The sequence below is a fragment of the Mobula hypostoma genome, chromosome 2, assembly GCF_963921235.1.
Source record: "Mobula hypostoma chromosome 2, sMobHyp1.1, whole genome shotgun sequence".
Lineage (NCBI taxonomy): Eukaryota > Metazoa > Chordata > Chondrichthyes > Myliobatiformes > Myliobatidae > Mobula > Mobula hypostoma.
In genome coordinates this window covers 33,668,322-33,687,098 of record NC_086098.1, presented here as the reverse complement: position 1 = coordinate 33,687,098, position 18,777 = coordinate 33,668,322, and the positions used below count along the sequence as shown (strand labels likewise).

The following is an 18,777-nucleotide window of genomic DNA, read 5'->3' as shown; positions in this document are numbered from 1 at the left end:
GGAAAGATTAAAATCAAATACAGGCAAACATTGAAAATGTTACAATTTGTTGTATGAAATGGAATTGGGGTTTTAAAGGCGTAGTAAGCTATAATTACAGCTAACAACCAACCACCCTCGCTCTAAAAGACACTAATTTTAGATATGTGAATTGCCATTTCAAAATTCCATATTTTTTTAAATAATAAAGTATGCTTTATAAAACCATATTTCAAGTCCTTCTTTAATCTTATGAGTGCTTCAATTTTTACGGTGGTTGTTACAGAACGATTAAAAAGTCAGGTTAAAGATTATAAAATTTGGATAAAATTGTTCTTTTGGAGGGACAGTGTGGAATGGGGGTGGGGAAGTAAGTGGGCAAATGTGTCTATCTTACAAAACAAGGTTAAGGTCAAGGTTAAACTAATGCAGCAAATTAGGTAATGGCCTAAATTTTGTAGCCAGTGGCAAGGTAGTGAAGCATGAATGCTCGCCACTGATCTCAAAACAATTGGCTTACTGAGGTTTGGTGATCTAGCAATCCCTGTGGTATTAATTTCATTTTCCTCCCAACATCAGATGTCAGATGTCAGCTAAAATGGAGCTGTAACCAACAACTATGGTGTTATTAACTGGCCGAGCAATAATTTGGTTTGCTTTCCATGAGAAACTTAGTAAAATGCATAATGAGAAACTAATTTAAATATTTTATGGAGAGTAAAATAAATATTAGAGCAGGCACAGGGGACTCCAACAGAATTCAGAAAATAATGAAATGTAACTCAAAATGAAATACAACATTTTCCAGAAAATTATTTAAGACAACAAAAATACTTGATTAAAAATGGAACAGGTTTTTCAGTACATTTATTTCTACAAATTATTCTACAGTGCAAACTAATGTAGATGTGACCCTTCAGCACAATCAAGCACCCAGGTGTACTATTCACACTTGATTCACCCCACTTTTAATAATTCTCTCAGATTACACTATTGATTTGTTTTTTGTTTTGTGTTCTTCCTTGTACAAATTGCACATCATTTATGTTTTTTTATATAAGAATGTTGTGTATCTGGCACTACTTCAAGCAAATTTTTCATTGCACCTGCACATACATGCACTTGTTCACATGACAACTTGACTTCAACTTTGAGATTCTATTATTCATGTATACGCTAGAAATATTTTATAACAGCTAAGTGACCTTCCAATCTACGTGTTTGGGGTTTGGGATGTGGGAAGAAACAAGAATACCCTTCAACGATTTTTGAATTAATTAGCAAAGCTGAAGTCTAGGTATTTACCTGAGTGTTCTGTATGGCTTTGAGCTTTGTAGATTTCACTAATAAAAGCAGGTTTTTCAACACGGAGTGATTTAACATTCAAATCAAAGCAAGGGAGAAGATGAAAAGTAAAATTCCCTTGCTGGATGCAACTCTCCAACCAGCTTCTTTAGACACTCTTGGTAACTGGGAAAATTGGTCAATACTGAATGAAAATGACCTGGAGAGGATTCAAATATAATTTGTTGGACAGCAAAATTGTCCAGTGTCATAGCATTGGGAAAGTAATTATTTACTTTCATGATTGCTCATTCAGTATTCACTTTGTCTGTCCCATTCACAACTTACCATCTTTATTAAAACACTATATTTCATTGAAATTTCAGGGTTATGCTTCAATCTTATGTTCACTTTAGCACAGTTTAGCAATATTTATGTTATGTAACATGTTATGTAAATCAATATTTACATCTGGATTTAACACAATGTGACAAAGACAACAAAAAAATTGAATGAAAACTCAAATACAGTGAATTCCAATTAATTGGGATACATCGGGACCAATACATTTCAGCCCAAATTATGCGGCTGCCCCAATTAGCCAAATTTTCATGGAAAGAGTTTAAAAAGTATAAAAAAGTCAAACTACTTTTTTAACTGAGGAACAGATCATGCAATTAAATGAAATACAAAACAATTTAAGACACTACTATAGTACTATAAAACTGTGTAGTAGTTCCTAATAGTTATCGACAAAGGAATTCATCCAGTGTACACTGCTGTGTCCATTTGATTGACTGGAAATAAACAAAATCAGTTCAGGTACCTAGTGCAGATAATAGACTAACTTCCCATAATGTTTTCAACAATTGCATCCTCCAAATCTTCATATTCATTTTAACATTGTCGATATTATTAAATTCTTCATAGATCTTAACTTGCAGATCTTGAAATTGCAGTAAGCAAATCAGTTCTGAATTGCTTATCTGCTTATTTCATGCCAACTATCAGTGACAAAAACTGCTGCTTTTGAACAAAAGCACACACAACTGACGCTATTTCAAAATTACTTGCTCTCAGCACAGTGCAGTGTCTAACAGCCACATAGTGCACGCGACGGACACTAATTAGAAACTGTTCAGCAAAGGCCTCCTACCTCAATTAAGTTACATAACGTCCTAAATAGTTAAAGGGATCCTGGCTATTTTCTAAAATAGTTTTTGTTCTTTAAGGGTTGTCCCAAATAAATAGCTGCCCTGATTAACTGATGGCCCAATTAACCACAATCCACTGTATTTGGATTTAGTATACACCATTTAGTAAGACAAAATTAATCTTTAACTTAGTTAAAGCAATTTGACCCTAAATCCTTAAGAACAATTATTTTCAAACTTTTCAGTAATAAATTTTGGCAAAATTCACTTGTTGGTGAAATTTGGTCAGGCAATTTGCTAAAAATGATGATCACTGATGATATACAGATAATTAACTCAGCTACCAAAGTTAATTCAAGGAACTTCACAATGACTTTCTTGTCTTTCGACCTTCAAGTCGAATCAAACATTGGGAAATTCACTATAGATGATAATGAATAAATGGTAAGAATTTTACCTATATCATATGATTATTCAAGACTAATTAAGGTTGTTGATTGAAATAATTTTAATCTCAAATCTCAGAACATACTTGATATGTTCATTTGCATATTTTTGGGATGTTTCTTCAGGAAAGAGCATCTACGCTAATTTACTCTTTGGAATCATTTTATACCTTAGCCAGGCATTTCCAGATTTTACACCATGAACACTTTCTGGTTCTGAAATTCAACTGATGACAAAGATTTAAGCTTATTAATTGAGTACATTTTGTTATATATATAAAAACAAATGAGTTCACTTGACAATTACTGAGACTAGAATTTCCAAGAGGTGCTAAAGGCAATGCAGTAGCTAAGCATTATGTGACAGCATTTCCTAAATCTGAATCGTTACAGAATGAAAGTTTAATTACTGATTTTTTTTTACTCTACCATTGCTAAAATTACTGACTCACTTATTGTTGCTTTGACTCTGACAAAATGTCCACAAGTTTGGAATCCAAGAAAAGTAATCACACCAGAGTACTTTCAGTACTGTTTTAATATCACAGCCTCACTCTCATGCAAGATATTCAGTAACCACTCTTAAACATGCAGCAATGATGACATTTTACAAAATGAGAGAAGTCCCACGGACATTTGCTGAATTCCAATGTGTTTCACTCAGGATGAGATATTCCGTTTGAAATGCAGTGAATTCTGAGGCAGTATTCCATGGTGAGATTGTCATTAATGCTTCAGAGGACTCTGAGCCACGAACTCTGGGTTGATAAAATGCTTCCCTTTACATTTCTGATCATTACAAGTTCACTTAGCTACTTTATTTCTCTCATCCTGTTTATAGATTTTTTTTAAAAAATTGGACTTCTGTGAAAGCACCTACACAGGAGATAGCTGCAAATATGTTCATATGAACAATACACCCATTCCCAGAAGTTAATCACAGAAGTACTGTCTACTCAGTTAGAGGTCTTCCCCTCTACGTCAGGAGCATCTCTCTTCACTTGATGATTTGATCTTATGTTCACAATACTGGTTACATGCAATATGCATCTAGAATAAGAGAATTTTATTTATCTTCGTAATTTGCAAAAGTCAGCAAGCTTTTTTTTAAATAGACAGGATATTAAAGAAGACAATAATTTGTACTTTTTAAAATAGAGTTATACCACTGATAACTGCCTTGAGGATGAGTTAGATAACAAGTTGGTGATGTTCTGGACCTGAAGAGGGAACTAGCAAGCTAACTTTTTTCTGCTTGTACCAGAAAATCACACTCTGAAACTCAGCCCATTGAGCTTAGGAGCAGGTCCCAATGGCCCAATAACTTGCCCTTACTGGATTCCATGATTTCCACAAAAGTTCATTCAGATATTATCTTCAGCAACCACACAAAATGCCAGATGAATTCAGCAAGTCAGGCAGCATCTATGTAGGGAATAAACAGTCGATGCTTCAGATGCAGATCCTGGACCGGAAATGAAGGTGTAGAAGCCAGAATAAGAAGGTGGGGTAAGGAGAAGGAGTGCAAGCTGGCACGTGATAGGTTAAAAACAAGAGAAAATCTGCAGATGCTGGAAATCCAAGCAACACAAACAAAATGCTGGAGGAAGACAGTGGGCTACTGAACAGAACCGAAAGAAGCTGCAGAGGGTTGTAAATTTAGTCGGCTCCATCTCGGGTACTAGCTTACAAAGTACCCAGGACATCTTCAAGGAACAGTGTCTCAGAAGGGCAGCATCCATTGTTAAGGACGTCCAGCATGCAGTGCATGCCCTTTTCTCATTGTTACCATCAGGTAGGAGGTACAGAAGCCTCCATCTGTACCTCCTGAGGCACACACTCAGCGATTCAGAAACAGTTTCTTCCCCTCTACCATCCGATTCCTAAGTGGACAATGAACCCATGAACACTACCTCACTTTTTAAAATATATTTTATTTCTGTTTTTGCACAATTTTTAATCTATTCAATACATATACTGTAATTGATTTACTTATTTTATTTATGTTTTTTTCTTCTATATTATGTATTGCATGGAACTGCTGCTGATAAAGTTAACAAATTTCACGACACATGCCAGTGATAATAAACCTGATTCTGATTCGATGGAAAAGAGTACAGTCAACGTTTCGGGCTGAGACCCTTCAGTAAGATGTGAGTAAGCTGTCATAGCTTTGGAGCTTACATTCTCTAATGTTGCCATTGCTGCACTAAGTGAGACAAATCAAGCAAGAGGTGGCCAATTTAACTGCATGAGGACACAAGATCTGTTGAGAGCAAAAATGATAATATCATGCTTTATTGACTCCAGCTGGAAAAATGGGCTGAAAAATGGCAGATGGAATTTAATGCGAACAAGTACTAGGTGCTGCCCTTTGGTAGAACCAACCAGGGTAGGTCTTACACTGTGAACGGTAGGGCACTGAAGAGAGTGGCAGAATAAAAAGATCTGGGAATACAGGTCCATAATTCATTGAAAGTGGCATCACAGGTAGATAAGATCATGAAGAAGGCTTTTGGCATATTCCCCTTCATAAATCAAAGCACTGAGTACAGAAGATGGGATGTTATGTTGAAGTTGTTTAAGACATTGCTGAGGCCTAATTTGAAGTAGTGTGCAGTTCTGGTCACCCACCAACAGGAAAGATACAAATAAGGTTTATAGAGTACAGTGAAAATTTACAAGGATGTTGCTGGATCTGGAGAATTTGAGTTATAAGGAAAGATTGAATAGGTTAGTACCTTATTCCATAGAATGTAGATGACTGAGGGGTGATTTGATAGAGCTATACAAAATTATGAATGATATAGATATGGTAATTGAAAGCAGGATTTTTCCATTGGAGTTTGGTGGGACTACAACCAGAGGTTATGGGTTCAGAATCAGAATCAGGTTTATTATCACAGGCATGTGACGTGCAATTTGTTAACTTGGCAGCAGCAGTTCAATGCAATTCATAATCTAGAAGAGAAAATAATAATAATAAATAAAATAAAGATAATAAATAAACAAGTAAATCAATTATGTGTATTGAATAGATTATAAAAACGTGTAAAAACAGAAATACAAATACTGTATATTAAAAAAAAAGTGAGGTAGCATCCAAAGATTCAATGTCTATTTAGGAATCGGATGGCAGAGGGGAAGAAGCTGTTCCTGAATTGCTGAGTGTGTGCTACCTGACGGTAACAGTGAGAAAAGGGTATGCCCTCGGTGCTGGAGGTCCTTAATAATGGACACTGCCTTTCTGAGACACCGCTCCCTAAAGATGTCCTAGGCTAGTACCCAAGATGCAGCCTGTCAGAATACTCTCCATGGTACAATTATAGAAGTTTTTGAGTGTATTTGTTGACATGCCAAATCTCTTCAAACTCCTAATAAAGTATAACCGCTGTCTTGCCTTCTTTATAACTACATCAATATGTTGGGACCAGGTTAAATCCTCAAAGATCTTGACACCCAGGAACTTGAAACTGCTCACTTTCTCCACTTCTGATCCCTCGTATGTGTTCCTTCGTCTTACCCTTCCTGAAGTCCACAATCAGCTCTTTCATCTTACTGACGTTGAGTGCCAAGTTGTTGCTGCAGCACCTATCCACTAGTTGGCATATCTCACTCCTGTACGCCCTCTCATTACCACCTGAGATTCTACCAACACTGGTTGTATCGTCAGCAAATTTACAGATGGTATTTGAGCTATGCCTAGCCACACAGTCATGTGTGTATAGAGAGTAGAGCAGTGGGCTAAGCACACACCCCCTGAGGTGAGCCAGTGTTGATTGTTAGCAAGGAGGATATGTTATCACCAATCCGCACAGATTGTGGTCTTCCAGTTAGGAAGTCAAGGATCTAATTTGCAGAGGGAGGTACAGAGCCCAGGTTCTGCAACTTCTCAATCAGAATTGTGGAAATAATGGTATTGAATGCTAAGCTATAGTCGATGAACAGCATCCTGACGTAGGTGTTTGTGTTGTCTTGTGGTCTGAAGCCGTGTGGAGAGACATTGAGATTGCATCTGCTGTTGACCTATTGTGGCGCTAGGCAAATTGCAATGGGTCCAGGTCCTTGCTGAGGCAGGAGTTCAGTCTAGTCATGACCAACCTCTCAAAGCATTTCATCACTGTCGACGTGAGTGCTACCGGGCAATAGTCATTAAGGCAACTCACATTAGTCTTCTTAGGCACTGGTATAATTGATGCCTTTTAGAAGCAAGTGGGAACTTCTGCCAGTAGCAGTGAGAGGTTGAAAATGTCTTTGAGTACTCCCGCTAGTTGGTTAGCACAGGTTTTCAGAGCCTTACCAGGTACTCCATCAGGACCTTCCGCCTTGCAAGGGTTCACTCTCTTTAAAGACAGCCTAACATTGACCTCTGAGACGGAGATCACAGGGTCATCAGGTGCAGCAGGAATCTTCACAGCTGTAGTTGTGTTCTCCCTTTCAAAGCGGGCATAGAAGGCATTGAGTTCATCTGGTAATAAAGCATCGCTGCCATTCATGCTATTGGGTATTGTAGGAAGTTATGTCTTGCAGACACTGCCAGAGTTGCCGTGCATCCAATGTCGCCTCCAAGCTCATTCAGAATTGTCTTTTCTCCCTTGAAATAGCCCTCCACATATCATAACTGGTTGTCTAGTACAGGCCTAGGTTGTCAGACTTGACATGCAGATGATCAGGAGAGTGTGGAACGAGCTGCCAGCACAAGAAGAGCATACAAGCTTGATTTCAACGTTTAAACGAAGTTTAGATAGATACATGGACAGTAGGGGTATGGAGGTCTATTGTCTGGGTGCAGGTCAATGGGAGTAGGCAGTTTAACTGGTTTCTGCATGGACTAGATGGGCCAAAGGACTTGTTTCTGTGCTATACTTTTTTCTATGACACCATGACTCTAACTTCTTACTTCATCGCCTCTTTCCCCACTCCCACCCATCCACCACCTTCGTTTGGTCTCACCTATCACCTGCCATGCACCTGCAGAATTTTTTTTAGATAAGGTCCTATGTCTTGTTGGGAACATGACTTCAAATGCAAGTAAAATCTATGGATTTGGATTGTACAAGCGAAATAAATGACTAATAATTGTCTACCAATTTCTTGGAAAGTAATGCTAGAGATCATTTTCATTTATCTGTGCACTTAAATCTCTCAAATTTTAATAATATTCTAAAAAATGATCCAAAGTTTCAATTAAAGGTCTAATAAAAAATACCATTTGATTGTTACTTTTGCCAGTGTCAATCTGAAGATATGGGATTCTGTGTTCATAAAATAGTTTTGCCTGTAAATAAGTGCTCACTCAAGGACACCTGTCCAGCACAAAACCCCATGCCTATAAATAACAGTAACAAATGTTTATGTACCAACCTTAAATCCCGCATCTATATATAATAGTGCTTACATTTTATGAAGACACACCTGCCCTGCTTGAAACTCAATTTCCAAAAAGAAAGGGACATTGAATGATTTGGATTATTGGAGTAATTTTAACCTCTAAAATTGTAAATCTTCCACACACTTGTGGTGCCCAATCATCATTTGTTGGCTTGGCTTTGAAAAGTTTTGAATGAAATCCTTGACATACAGTGAAAGTGGCGGGCCGCCCAAAACCTCGCAACAAATATAATCACAAAATAATTAACTCACTCAGCAAATATTTATTTGAACTCTGATACTTAGGTCACGTGTCACCACAAATATCCAGACTGACTGAACTTGCAGTCTGGAAAGAACAATGATTTACAAAATTAAGAATTTCTGCAACTGCAGTTTAAACTCTGGAAAAAGTAATGTGAGTCAGAAATTCTGTACATTCGCAAAATTTTCTCCCTTCCCTCTTTATAATAGACCTTCAAAATGAAATCATGCATAAAAGATGCGCTTGAACCTGAAAGGTTTTATCATTAATTTTGATGAAATTGAATTGAATGAGCAATAATAACAGTTGTGGTGATAATAAAATGTCACATTTTAAGTAGTAATAAACATGAAAAAAGGAACGCTTCATAGGTAACATGGAACCAAAAGCAGAGTATGGTGCACAGCCACGACTTTAAATCATTCTGAACTCACTTCTACCTTACCTTAGAACCCCTCCCCCATATTTAATCGATTGAACCAGATGAAAACTACACTAAAAGTAGTTCAAAGACTGTCTACAAATCTGGCTCTTTTATTTATGTGTCTGAACATAAATCAATAGGTAATGTAATTTCTGTTCCAAAGCACCTAATAGGTGTACATTCATCACTGCTGACATCAGATGTAACTAAACCTTCTCCAATAATAGTTTTACTATCAAAACTTTACACTTCAATCCTAACAATTGGAGAATATTTCTTTATGCTTTAAAACTGAATCAGTTTAAATAGTAATAATAAAACTGGCAGCTAATAAACATATTTATTAATAACTACATCTACATGTTAACAACTACATCTATATGGGCAATTAAGTACAATTATATTTCATGCAATGTAAAAAAAATCAGATCATACCCTTGTAATGCAATAGGCAAATAAAATGAGAACAGCCATTTGAGAGTAAACAAAAATATAATCAGTCTGCGAGAAATGAAACAGAAAATAATTATGAGCCAAATGTTACCAAATATGCAGACTGTAACCAACAATATGTGTATCTAAGATGTGAAAGAACTAAAGAACTTAATGGATAGCACCAAAATTGTGCCTAAACCTACTCCACCATTTGGTAAGAATACAACTAATCCTCAATCTCAATTCCAATGTTCCGGCTGATACCTATATCTCTTTATTCACTCAAGAGTCAAAAAATCTATCACCATCATTTTTGAAAATAGTCAACCACTTACAGCCCAATATCCTTTTATCAAAACAACTCAGAATATTTTGTTTTAATGTGATCGGCTCAGTTCTTCTGAACTCCAAAAAGATGAACCTTGGAATATACGTGTAATGACCTGTTCTGTGGAATGTTAATAACCTTTAACTATAATATGAGGCATGAAATTATATTTTGATAAATTATTTAGCTTACTATTAAATTTTCAGCATAAAATCATGTCTAAAATGTTTCCTCTTTAGTCAATGAAAACAATATCAGCCTAAATTTGTGCCCATCTACCTCACAGTTTCACGCTTAAAATTCAAATCCATTTCTTCCGCTGCTCTGCAATAAATATGATCAAAACAATAAAGAACATCTCCTGTACACCACGTCATGATGTATTCATGCCTCTGTATCATCCAGACTATTTTTGCAATCTTGGAAACAACTGAAGATACCATGTCTCCTCTGACCACTGGCTGAGTGGAACTGCCATCACTTCGTTCCACCCATAACCACTGCTTCTTTTTCTCCTGCAAATACTATACACAAATCTTTCCCTATCAGACCCATTTGTTGCTTTTGCATTTGTATAATTACACTTCCTTTCATCATACTCCCCAATCTCACATCCTATACAAGAAAAGAATAACTCTCAAAGGAGAGATGAATTGGGGCAGCTAGGGAATAAAAATTATCAGAATCAAATACCAACACCAACCCACAACAAACCAGCCTCATTCAGTATTAATTAATTTTCCTCTAGTATCTGCACACAATTATCTACATAGCACATTATAACTTCCAGCTTGGATAACATTCAGCTGAGGAAAAATGATCAAACTGAAACATCTCTTACATCTCTCATTCACAGATCCTGCCTAATTTGTTGTGGTGCTTACAGCACTTTTCCTTTTTTTCAGGTGGTTAGTAGCTACAAAATTTTGCTTTTGTGGAGTCAATAAAGCATGATATTATCATTTTTGCTCTCAACAGATCTTGTGTCCTCATGCAGTTAAATTGGCCACCTCTTGCCTGATTTGTCTCACTTAGTGCAGCAATGGCAACATTAGAGAATGAAAGCTCCCAAGTTATGACAGCAATGCAGAGTTTGGTCTGTAGTTGTTAGGATTTTGTCCACAAGAGTTTAACATTCCAAATCCCAAACTTTGTATTGTTGAGTGGAAGTTGCCCGTGCACGGCTTCTTTAACACAAGGTAGCGGATGCTGATGCAAACCAGTTACCTACCACATAATCAAGATAACTGGAGATCAGACTCTGCTGCATGGGTACTAATACTCACAGTCAGGTTAGTCACAGTTCTGTAAGTATGTGTGTATACACACACACACACACACACACACACACACACGTTCTAGCCCATTGTCTCTCTCCTCATTTGTAAACTGGTCACCAACTTCTCCCACTCTTACCACGGACATTCTTGCCCTCTGCTTCTGGTCCTATCTCCCATGTCTCTCTCACTGGCAGAATGAGCTCACCTGATCTACAATCTGAACTCTTGGCCTAGGCTGTATACCTAGCCCACGTACCAAACTCACATCATTTCACACTACACCAGAGGACCACTGTTGGTTTGAGTCATGGACAGAGTCTGGGTGATGCTTGAATTGTTTACATGGTTCCTGCTCTTCACATTTAAGAAAACTGCTCATATGTGCAATTTTTACAGTAGTAATTTTGTAGTAATGTATATAGTAAAATAGTGATTAGTGGTTAGTTACTAGAATCCAGAGTTCTGGGCCATTGATTCCGGGACACGATTTAAAATTCCACCAGGACAGCTAGGGAATTTAGATTCAATTAACTAATAAATCTGGAATTAAAAGAAAGTATTAGTAACTGTGATTATGAAACCACCAGACTGTTGTTAAAATTCTAGTTCACTGTGTTCGTTAGGAAAGGAAATCTTCCTTCATTTCCCAGTCAAGCCTACACCTCATTTTTGAACCCATAGCATGAAGGTTCTTAAATAACATGGTTCAGGGCTATAGATGCTGGCATCTACATTCTATGATCTAAGTAGTAAATATATAATATATAAAATTAATATATAGAAAACTGGATAATGGCAGATGCTTGCAAATTACTGCAGTCATTAAGCTTTTAGTAAATCTCCAACCCTTCAAGTTAGTAAATCATTACAAGAAATAGGTAAAATCCCTCATCAATTGTCGCTTTTTAAAATTATTTTCTCTACATCTTAACAAATGTATGACAATTTACAAAAACTAAGGATACCAGACCAGAGCCAGCGCAAGAAAATAGGTAACCAAAGTTAGACTTTACTCACTCTCAGTCAGACATATGCTGTTGAAAATGGTGCGTTAAAGTAGGAAGGAATGCACATATCCAGTTAAAGAAATATAGAACAGTAGACCACAGTACAGGCCCTTCAGCCCATGATGTTGTGCCGAATTTTTAACCAACCCTAAGATCAATCTAAACCCCCTCGCTCCCACAGAGCTGTCGATTTTTCTATCATCCATGTGACAATCTAAGAATCTCTTAAATATCCCTAATGTATATACCCCTACCACCACCCCTAGCAGCGCAGTTCCATGCTTCCATGTTCCAGTCTCTTTGAGAAAAAGATACCTCAGATATCCCCCCATACATTCCTCCAATCACCTTAAAATTATTCAAAAATTCAAGTACATTGATTATCAAAGTACGTATACAGAATACAACTCTGAGATTCGCCCTCCGCAGGCAGCTACAGAACAAAGAAACAGCATGGAACCCATTCAAGAAAACACCAGACACCCAACATCTGAAAAAAGAACAAATTGTGCAAACAACAAAGAGCGAGCGAACAACACAGAGAATAGCAAACATTAAACCAGGAGTCCAGAGTATTCAGTTTAGTTCAGTTCAATGTCTGCTCCTTGCAGGCCACACAGCGATTCCTTGCCAAAGCACCCCAATCAGCATCAATTGCGCCAATCAAACTGCTCAATAACAGCAAAAAAAAATGAACCAGAATCCAGGAACACATGCAACATGAGCGTTAAAGTCCCCTAAAATAAGGACACAACCTCACCAATCAATCATTGCGACCTGGATCCCAAAACCCCTGCTCTTTCCTCTGACAGCATCTTGCACCCTGTCACTAGACTTCCAGGCTGCACACTCCACTCCAAACCTCACCAAACTCCCACAGGGACAGCAAAGTGCCAGATCGCTCAATCAACCCAAAAACATACCATCAAAACATAAACCACAGGTTCCAATCACATGTAGCTTAGTAGTAGAATTATATTTCAAAGAAGTAAAGCCGTTTAATGAACTATCTGTAGGATGCTGCCGTTAGTTGCGTTGTTCACTGGCGCCATCTTGAAGTCCCCTCGTATCAGCTATTTCCACCCTGGGAAAATGTCAGGCTATCCACTCACTACCTTATGTTAAAGAAGCCATACACAGGCAACTTTCATTCTTACCAACCACACCAGGATAACCAGGCTCAAAAACAGTTACTTTCCTCAAGCAGTAAAGCCGATCAACACCTCCACCCACTAACCCACCCCTTCACACCCCCAACTACCACTACTTGATCATCTCCTGTCAATCACTTTATGCATACACACTACTGTGCATCACTTTATAGACATACAATCAATCTATGCCTACAGGCTACCTTATGTACAGTACTTCTATATATTGTTTTTTATTATTGCATTCTTTACCTTATCGTATTTTTTGTGCTGCATTGGATTCAGAATAATTATTATTTCGTTCTCCTTTACACATGTACCGGAAATTACATTAAATAATGCTGAATCTTTGCTTCAAAGAGAAAAGTCTGAGCTCATTCAACCTTTCCTCACAATCCATGCTCTCTAATCCAGGCAGCAACTTGGTAAATTTCCTCTGTGCCCTCTCTAAAGATTCCACATCCTTCCTGTAATGTGGCAACCAGAATTGAAGACAATATTCCAGCTGTAGTTTAACCAAGGTTTTACAGAGCTGTAATATTACCTTGTGGCTCTTGAACTCAGTCCCCTAACTAATAAAGACCAGCACACTATACATATTAATTAAGAAACAAGCAAACTGAGACACTTCGTTCGCATTAGAAAGTGTAAACTAAATAGCACAATTGTTAAAGAGGTGGAAAAACTGAGAATTCTGAGAAGTATGCAAATAAATATTTGAATGTGTTTAGGGCAAGTTGAGAAGGGTTGCAAACTACTCATCAAAATATTGCTTTGTGGCATCCTAGGTTTTATTAATATAGGAATGGAAAAAAAAGTAAAACTGCTTGGCTAAACATTCCTAATTTATTGTTAGGCCGACTTTATTTTGTTCATTTATTAGCAGTTCACTTATGGAATTATTGATCCTGATGGAAATTGTGCAGAGGATTTACTTAAAGACTACTAGACTTGGGTTCTTGGGAGAGACTAAAGAAACTGACTGAGAATTTTATGCTTAAAGTCATGAACAGGTGTACAACAATAAACAAAGATAACGCTTTCTTTATATACATGGTCAGAAGCTGAGTATCACAGGTTAAAAGCTGGTTTGAATGATAAGCAACATGAGGAAAACTATTTTTACGTTAAAAGTTGTTAGGAACTGAAATGCATTCTATAAGAGTTTTATGGAAGCAGATTTAGTAACAACTGTAAAATGAATTCATAAATAATTTGAAAAAATGTTGTATAAACATGAGGGAAAAAATCAAGAAAATAGCACTAATTCAAAAGCCCTCCCTAAGAAGTGACAGAGCTTTCATCAACACTGTAATGTTCTGCAAAAAGAAAAACATAAGTGAAGGAGTGTCAAATTTGATGTATGCTATTTATTTAGAGATACAGTGTGGGACATTCTGGCCCAATGAGCTGCATTTGCCCAGCAATCCATCTATTTAACAACAACCTAGTCACAGGACAATTTACAATGACCAACTAACTGGTACGTCTTAGAACTGTGGGAGGAAACCCATGCACTCACGGGAATCAAGTATAAACTCCTTACTAAATGGAGCCAGAATTGAACTCCAAACCCCAGAACACCCTGATCTGTACCTGGAAGGTAATCTGCATAAAGGATAGTCCCACAGAAAGCAACAATATCTATTTGTCTTTTAAATACTTCTCAAGATTCATGTTAAGAACTTTATTGTTCATTCCAAACAGCACCCTATGTGCACTTAAGTGAGTCAAAACTTCCTTGCTTTGATATATCATCCAAAAGATACTATTGGATACCTGTGTGCTCATTTAGCAGCTTTGGAGTTCAGGCATCTTAAAATTGTATGTTTTTGCATGTGAAAGTGGGGCATAAAAAGTCATTGTCTAGGGCTTAACTGACATTGCCACCATGAAAACAAAATGGATAAGGAAGGTGTAGGAGTAGTAATAACGTGGGAGAAGTGTAAAGGAAGGAAAAAGTGGAGGATATTGGGTTCATTGGGTGCAGTAAAGAACAATTTCAATTGATGCTTCAGTTATTCAATTTGTTTTGCAGGACATACAACTAAACCTGAAGAGTTTTAAGTTATTTCACCAGCCAATCACCACTTTGCCAGACATTCATCTATAACTCAAAGAACTGAATACTCAATTATTCATCACATGGTGTTTTAAATAACCAGTTTTATTTATCAAGTAACCTTAAAAATGATGAGGAAGATCCAACACCAAAAGTGCTATCAAATGATAATTGTGGCTTTCAGTTTTAAGTAATTGTAGCTATAGGGTGGAAAAGAAAGGTTCTGGCACATTTGCCTTCATAGATCAAAGTATTGAGTACAGGAGATGGGATGTTATGTTGAAGTTGTACAAGATGTTGGTGAGGCCTATTTGAAGTATTACCTGCAGTTCTGGTCACCTAACTACAGGGAAGATATCAATAAAATTGAAAATGTACAGTGAAACTTGCAAAAGACGTTACTGGGACTTGAAGACCTGAGTTATAAGGAAACGTTGAATAAGTTAGGACTTCGCACCCTAGAGTGTAAGAGAACGAGGGGAGATTTGATAGAGGGTAATAAAATTGAGGAGTATAGAGAGAGTAAGTGCAGGCATGTTTTTTCACTGAAGCGGGGTGACAGTATAATTAGAGGTCATGGATTAAGTGTGAATCGTGAAATGTGTAAAGGGAACAAAAGGGAGAACTTCTTCACTCAGAGGGTGGTGAGAATGTGAAATGAGCAGTCAGTGGAAATGGTGGATGCAGGTTCAACTTCAACATTGAAAAGAAGTTTGGATATGACAATGAATGGAGGGGCATGGAGGGCTATGGTCCAGGTGCAGCTGCACGAGACCAGGAAGAATACTAATTTGGCACAGACTAGATGGGCCAAAGGGATAGTTTCTGTGTTGCAGTGTCTAAGACTCCATGGCAATTAAATTTTATTTCAGGAAGTACAATATAACATAATTGATTTAAAACAATTTCTCAGAATAACAGTCATAGAGTCATAGAAAAGTACAGCACAGAAACAGGCCCTTCAGCCCATCTAATCCGTATCAAACTATTTAAACTGTCTACCCCCATCGACCTTGCCTACCATCCACGTACCTATCCAAAACCTTAGACATTGAAATGGAACTTGCATGCACCACTTGTGCTGGCAGCTCATTCCACACTCTCATGACCATCTGAGTGAAGAAGTTTCCCCTGATGTTCACCTTAAACATTTCACCTTTCATCCTTAACCCATGACCTCTAGTTGTAGTCTCACCAAACCTCAGTGGAAAAGCCTGTTTGCATTTACCCATCTATGCACCCCATAATATTGTATACTTCGATCAAATCTCCCCTCAATCTTCTACAAACGTTTGTACATTCCAAGGTATAAAGTCCTAACCTATTCACCCTTTCCTTATAACTCAGGTCCTCAAGTCCTGACAACATCCTTGTAAATATGGTTGAAAGAGCACAGAGAAATTTTACATCTTTCCTGCAGGTAGGTGACGAAAACTGCACACAATACCCGAAATTAGGCCTCACCAAAGTCTTGTGCAACTTCAACATAGCATTCCATCTCCTGTACTCAACACTTTGATTTATAAGGACCAACGTGCCAAAAACCTTTTTTACAACCCTATCTACTTGGGACACTACATTCAATGAATTGAGTACCTGTATTTCCAGATCCCCTTGTTCTACAGTGTTCACTGTGCAAGACCTACCCTGGTTGGTCCTACCGAAATACACCTTGCACTTGCCTAAATTAAATTCCATCTGCCATTTTTCAGCCCATTTTCCCAGCTGGTCCAGATCCCACTGCAAGCTTTGATAGTCGTCCTTGCCGTCCACTACACCCCCAATCTTGATGTCATCTGCAAATTTCCTGATCCAGTTATCCAGATGTTGATATAGATGACAAACAACAATAGACTCAGCACTGATCTCTGTTGCACTCCACTAGTCACAGGCCTCCAGTCAGAGAGGCAACAATCTACTACCATTCTCTGGCTTCCCTACAAAGCCAATGTCTTATTGAATTTACTACCTCAACTTGAATACTAAGTGATGAACCTTTTTGACCAACCTCCCATGTGGGACTTTGTCAAATGCCTTGCTGAAGTCCATGTTAACAACATCCACTGGTTTGCCTTCATCAATTTTCCTGGTAACTTCCTCAAAAAACTCAGAAGGTTGGTTAGACACTACCAAACATGCAAGTAGCCATCTGCTGAGTAAATACAGATGCAAAGAATTAACTTAAGATCTCCCCCATCTGTTTTGGTTCCACACATGGAATTTAGTCCCTTACAATCCTTTTGCTCAACAAATCTGTACAATTGCTTAGGATTCTCATTCAGTTGTCTGCTAGGGCAACCTCATGTCTTCTTTTAGCTCTCCTGATTTATTTCTTAAGTGTTCTCTTGCATTTCTTAAACTCCATAAGCACTTTAATTGTTCCAACCAGCATATACCTGGTAAGTACCTCCTTTTTCATAACCAAGGCCTCAATATCTCATAAAAAACCAAGGTTCCCTACACCTATTGTCTTTATCTTTTATTCTGACAGGCACATACAAGTTCTGTACTCTCAAAATTTCACATTTTAAAGCCTCCCACTTACCAAGTACACCTTTGCCAGAAAATAGCGTGTTCCAATCCACACTTGCCAGATACTTTCTGATACCATCAAAACTGGCCTTTCTCCAATTTAGAATCTCAACCCACGGACCAGACCTATCATTTCCCATATTTACTTTGAAACTAATGGCACTGTGATCACTAGATCCAAAGTGTTCCCCTACGCAATCTTCTGTCACCTGCCCTGTCTCATTCCCTAACAGCAGATCAAGCATTGCACACTCTCTCATTTGGACATCTATGTACTAATTATGGAAACTTTCCTGAACCAATCTGACAAACTCCATCACATCTAGTCCTTTTAAAGTATGGGAGTCCCAGTCAGTACGTGGAAAGTTAAAATCACCTACTATAACAAACTTATATTTCTTGCAACAGTCTGCGATCTTTCCACAAATCTGTTCCTCTAAATCCCTGGGTGTCTATAGTATAGTAGCATTAATATGGTCATATCTTTCTTATTCCTCAGTTCCACCCATAACACCTCACTAAACGAGTTCTTCAGTCTGTCCTGACAGAGCATTGCCATGACATTTTCCCTGACTAGTAACACCACCCCTTCTCCTGTAATCCCTCCCACTCTGCTGTGTCTAAGACAACTGACCCCAGAATATTAAGCTGTCAGTCCTGCCCCTCCTGCAACCAAGTCTCACTAATGACTACAATATCATAATTCCATGTGGTTGCTCCATGCCCTGAGCTCATCTGCCTTTCCTGTACTTCTTGCATTGAAATATATGTAGCTCAGGACATTAGTCACACCGTGCTCAACCTTTTGATTCCTGACTTTGTCTGAGGTCTTAACAACAACTTTCTCCACAAAAAATATCAACGACATTAATTTCCCACATTATTCAGAGTATACAATGCAGTAAAGCACTTACAAAACAACATCATGAAACAGACTCGACAGAGGACACATTTTCATTCTGTATTATTTTTCTCTTCATACATCAATAATCTAAAATTAGAATACTTAAACAACACGTTATTTGCACAGTGCAAAGTGGTCTCAATTGGCAAGCATTAA

General features: G+C 37.7%; 1 protein-coding gene across 6 annotated transcripts in view; it reads right to left on the bottom strand.

Moving 5' to 3' along the window:
- supt3h (SPT3 homolog, SAGA and STAGA complex component) overlaps positions 1–18,777 on the bottom strand; it is a 425,840-nt gene that overhangs the window by 285,580 nt on the left and 121,483 nt on the right. The gene's annotated exons all lie outside the window — the stretch shown is intronic.